Source organism: Ischnura elegans, chromosome X (genome assembly GCF_921293095.1).
Source record: "Ischnura elegans chromosome X, ioIscEleg1.1, whole genome shotgun sequence".
NCBI lineage: Eukaryota > Metazoa > Arthropoda > Insecta > Odonata > Coenagrionidae > Ischnura > Ischnura elegans.
In genome coordinates, this window is record NC_060259.1 from 57,602,782 (window position 1) to 57,608,865 (window position 6,084).

Consider the following 6,084-nt stretch of genomic DNA (forward strand, 5'->3'; position numbering starts at 1 on the left):
TCTTTTAAAATAGCTTCCAAATTAAACTTTATGCAAACCACGTTTTTCATCAAAATTTGCCCAGCTGCCCTTTTAAAAATGGCTGCCAAAAAAGTATGGTTTCTAAATTTTTTCAAATGGTGTTTTGTGTTTGTCTACTTGTAGGGAACCAATGATAAAAAAATTGGGATAATTAAAAATGACGAGCAACAAATTTCATTCATATTGGGTGATTTGAAATGGAATGACCCGGATGTCCATAAGAAGTAGTGTGTTATTCACGAAGCTTGAAAATTACATTAATGTTGGCCAGCAGCCTTTGATTGAAGGTGCAAAATAGTTCAATTCTGATCAAGTAATTCATTACCTGTGGTATAAGTGATAGCGTGCCTGCTGGAGTATCTGTTAACAGTTGCCCCAGACAGGTATTTCAGTGGGAGACCTCAGGAGGTTAATTTTTTGCTCTTGTCAGGGAACGATACCAGCTTTCATATGTATCTAATGCACCATCACATTCAACTCTGGTTCAGAAAGTTTCAAACATGTTTTTGATATCCCCGGACAGCCTCCGAAATTGCATGCATATTGAATGATATTCAGATGTACCTATAGTCGATAATAATTTATTTCAGTCGAAACTAATTTATCATCATCTTTAGTCAACAATCCAAAGATTGATTTGATGCAGATCTCTATTCCGCTCTCCTGTCTGCTATCCTTTTCAGTATGACTTATTCCTTCTCTTTTACATCCTTAATAGTCTGTCCTATGTAACTCATTTGAGGTTGTCCCTTGCCCTTCTTTCCACCTGTCCTTCTACAGTTGTTTCCATCAGGCCATCATACCTCATAGTGTGGCCAACTAAGGTGTCCCATCCAAAAGCCATCTCAAAGAAATTTTTATAACATTTATCCCAATCTTCGCGGAAACCACAGTAAAATCATGAAAACTACATGCGCTTGAACAGCTTTATTCACGTGATCAGAGGTGTAATGTTGCCGGAATGCATGGGAATGCCGTTCTGGCACTGGTTAACAAAAGACATAATAGTCAAATAACATTTTCATCAATTTTGTTGCCACAAAATTTCTAATATTTACATTCGTAACTAAAGCAAATAATTCTGAAATAAAATGTAAATAATAACTTGTAATAAAAAACACACAGAGTAATATTTCACTTGTAAAAAAAATTGCGGAGAGTGCGTTCCGGCACTGCTAATTTTGCCATGGCGTCACTGTAAGTGATCATCTTTCCAAAGCTTTGAATTTGGCCTCCAGGTGTCAGACACTTTGTTTGGATTTAAGAATACTTTATTAGGGGTGCTTTTAGTGTGCAGAATTTTTGTAATTGTTGTGTATAATTATGCCCAAACATTACCTTAAAGAAGGGTGTAGTTATTTACTGTGAAGTTTGTGTAGTATTATAATTGTCTTGTTTTAGAAATTTTGTTCCTGCAATGGAAGGCTGATGTACCTGTGTATTACCATAATGTCATCTAATTTGTGGATTGAATGAGGATTTAACTGAATTTGATGAATTGGTTGTGTTCTTGGTTCACCCCAAGTTTTTCTGTGTGATGTGACGTTTATGTTTAACTTCAAAACCATCGACGCAGCAACTTTTTATTTTATCGTTGGTTTGGTATGTATTTTTTATTAAATACTTTATCCTTTGGCCAAAGTTTCAATCTATTATTTGAACCTTTTTCAAGGCTCTAGAATTTTTTCCCTGGACACAATATAAGTCTGAGATTTTGTACATAGAGTGAAGAAGCACCATCTTTTGTATTAATGCATTGATGGTTTTAAGGGCAAAAGTTGTATGAAGCCCTGAAGATGGTTAAAATAATGAATTGAAATGTCAGCCAAAAGAAAATAATTTTGTAAAATACTGTCCACCTCAGGAAAAATACTGGTTGTTATTATCAGTGGTCAGGTCTGGAAACATCACATATTGTCTTTTAGGTTATTGGGTACTTAATCCATGGATAAGAAACTTCATGGAATAGCTCCTGTTTAAGTGCAGAATATTGCATTTTAACTAGAATTAATGCTTATGTTGATTGCATTGATGATTATGACTGATGCAGGTGCCTTCACTTAAATTAGGAGCCTTGTTGGTATTATTGCAGTTTGAAATCATCTTGATATGTAGTTACTGTATTTAATATTAATATTTTCTTTTAGCTGTTGAGTTTTAGAGAGTAATCATTGTCTAAATTGTGGAAAAATGAAATATTCTGTCTAAATTTAGCAGTTTTTATTGGCCAGTAAAATCTTCTCTGATAAAATTTGTATTTAATTACTTATGCTACCTAATCATAATTTTTTAATGATATATTTGATCAATACAAGTGTTATAAATGAACTGGATACAATCATTGCTCGGAAAAATACGGAAAAGTCATCATCAGAAAATCATGATGTTAGTCCTATGCCTTACCCTACGCAAGGCATTATTCAAGTGAAAATTGTAAAATATAGAGATGTTTCGAATAGAAGATTTCTTGAACTCTAATATCTAATTTTAATATTAAATCATTGCTCGAATATTCGAATACCTCAAAATTAGAATGCTAGAGTTGTGGAGAGCATTATTAAACATACGTTTTTAGTGATTTAGAGAGTGTAGTACTCTTGATGATGCTAGTCATCATCATTGTTAGTCATAAGTCCTAAGATTGGTTTGCCGCAGCTCTCCATTTTGCTCTCCTATCCGCTTGCTTTTTCATGGTTATGTATTTCTTCTCTTTTATATCCTTTATAACCGGTCCAATGTTACTCATTCGGATCCCGTCTTCTTCTCATGATATTAAGAAGACTTCTCTTTTCTCCCATTCTTCTTAGCACTTCCTCGTTACGCAATCACTCAATTCATTTTATCTTCATCATTCTTTGGTCGCACCACATTTCAAATCTTGACTTCCTTCACTCTTGAGTTCCCTGCTGCTGTCATCAAGCCTCGCTTCTAACGAGAAACATTCTCCTCATGTAGTATTTGATGAATCGTTTCCTCACTTCTATACTTGTTTTTTCAGCGGTAAGTAGATTCTAACTTTTGTGGAAAGCCCTCTTTGCCGGCGATATTCTGCCGACTATTTATTTCTTATCGTACGAAATTTTAAAATCTCGCAAGAAATTTCCTGGACCAGGTTTTGAAAATTTTACTAATTCGAGCGTGATGCGCCTGCTCCCAGCGGGCTTCCCCCGCTCTTTTCAATGCAGGTCCACAGAGGGATAGGTGCGTTTCTAATTTTAAAATGTAGAAAAAAAAGGAAGGGTCTTATGTACAAATTTAATTGGAATGTTCATGTACAAATTGAGGTCAGAGGACCTCTTTAAACACAACATTGGAAGTAATTACACTATCCTCTAAATGCGATGGTGGTTGGCGTAACATGGTGAAACTCCTTCATGATGCACAAAGGTTAAGAAAACACTTAGCTGTTTCACAAAATAAAATATATTGCGACCGGTTTCGATACAGCGTATCATCATCTGGCTGGCAAGCCAGATGATGATACGCTGGCAAGCCAGATGATGATACGCTGTATCGAAACCGGTCGCAATATATTTTATTTTGTGAAACAGCTAAGTGTTTTCTTAACCTTTGTGCAACACTATCCTCTGTTAATACTTGTTTAGCGTTTTCCTTAATATTTACAAAAACATTTTGAAAAGATCTTACCCTAGAGAATGCTACATAAAGTTGGCCATGAGAGAATACAGGGTCAGGCAGGAATAAGCCAGCTCTTTGCTAAGTCTGACCCTGAGCCTTGTTAATAGTCATCGCATAAGAAACCTTAATGGGAAATTGTCTGTGAGCCAAATTAAAAGGCATGGTGGGATCTGACGGCGTTAATTGTATTCTTGGGATGAGGACAATCTTGCCGGAATCGATTTTTTTAAATCGATTATTTTTTTCATTTTTTAAAACCAATTATAGGAAACAATAGCAATATTTAGGAATTACGATATGCCGTCGCATGTTCTCTGATAAATTCTGTGCATATTGGTACCTCATTTGTAGAGTTCGGTTGCGTATAAGTTGAGAAAAAGGTATCTTTACAGTAGAAATAATATAGAGGATTGGATTTGGATTTCCATCACACCACAGGAGCTCCACGGACTTTCGGCTGAAAGTTGAATCAACTGAAGTTAATTTTTTTTTTCAAAATAATTATTTTAATTTTTATAGCTGGCCAAAAATCAATAAAATCTACGAAATCTTGAGCGTGCGATTTTACGAAAAAGTTCAATATTTGTTCCCCAAGCAACGAAATACAATTGATAATTCGGAATGTTTAAGGATGCTTGTTTATATAATTATTCTTTCAATGAATTAAAAGCAAACTTTTGTTAGAATCAATTGCTTTTCATTAACTTCATGATTTGTTAAAAATATCACCGTTTTTCGCTAATTTTTTTTACCTAATGCTGGGATGAACGTAGTTACCGCCGCTTGCCGCTCCTGAGATATTTACACTAGGAGATAGACTGAAGTCTATATTAGTAGACGGGAAAGAAAAATCTCGCAGCAACGTTCACCCCTCGGATTTTTTGAGACAAAGTAAAATGATGTCGGGCGGTTGTCGCGCCCCGTGCCCCTCAATACACGGGATAGGCACTCGGGAACTTAGCGTGACATGCATAGCAGCCCGTTTGAAAGACTGGATTTTCCCTAAATCTTGAGTGCATTGCATTCAACTATTTGTTATTTGCGGTGCATGTATGGTATGTACCGTCTTCCAACGGTTTTACCCTTGAGAATTTGTGCGCAAGCTGCGTGCGCACAGCAATAAAGCTAAGCGTAAACGGTACGCGCGCTACCCAAGCCCTTCGTCCTTGGCGGCTACCCCATTATACATCCAGATTTGTTCTTTTCATGTGAGAACGTGCACATTTTTCCATTCTACAAATTGTTTTTTCCCAAAATATGCCGTCTATACGATTGGCTCGCCTATTTGTAGCCGAGAGCTCACCTTCTTTCTCCCTTCGGTATTCCTTGTTGACGTGTGTGCCGAAGGAAGCCGCGGAAGACTTTTGGAAGGAGATGAGAAATTAAAAACGTTACTTGCAGCCTTCATTCAAAAAATGTTTTTCATCAATATTTTCGAAAGTGAGATGATTGCTCCAGAATGAATAGTAGATTTCAGGCAACTTGTCAACTCTGTGGGTTTTCTTAATCATTAGTTTGGATGTTATTATTGCATGATTAGGTAAACAATTAGTAATCGACAATTCTAATAGAGTGCCACACACAATCCTCATCCAGGAATGTCAGAGGACCTAATTACACGCTTCTCAGTAATTTTGAGAGCTGTCTCGATTGGACTTCGAGTAAATGATGCGGTTTCTTCAGCTCATTGCCTTAAAACTACTAAACTGTACGTAAAACTTTATCCATGGTATCACATGCCACCAACTATTCACAAAGTTTTAATGCATGGAGCGAAAATTGTGAAAAATGCCATACTTCCTATTAGGCGGCTTTCCGAAGAGGCGTTAAAAGCCCGCCATAAGGATATAAGTAGATATCGTGAAAAACACATCAGGAAATTTTCTAGTATTGCCACGAACCATGACCTTTTCCTTAAGCTTCTGCTTACATCAGATCCTTTTTTTTTGCTCTGAGGGGGTTACCCGTAAAGTAAAAAAAAAATACCAGAGGAGGTGAAAAATCTTCTAACAGCAAAAATTTTTTAGAATAGGAAAAAAATCTTCATTCTCTCACTCAGAATTGGCACGCCTTTTTTTGAGCGAGTAACAATAAAAATAATTGAATAGTAGGTATTCTTCTTTATTATAACGCTTCAATGACCAAAATTTATAGTTTAAAAGACTCAATAGCAATTTTGAATCATCTCTCACCTTATGAGGAGCTATTCGATAGCTAAATCGCTGTTAACAATAGAATACGTTCCATCTTTCCCTTGATACTCCTGCAGCAAAATTTAGAGTTGCCCCTGGAATCTAGGGTTCCCGCATCACTTTTACCTATTTGTAATTTTTATTGCCCTCCTAAAACACATTGTAGATTAATCATCATCCAAATTAGTTTCATTGCATCCTTAAAATACACAATTCGCAAAAGGTTTAATTA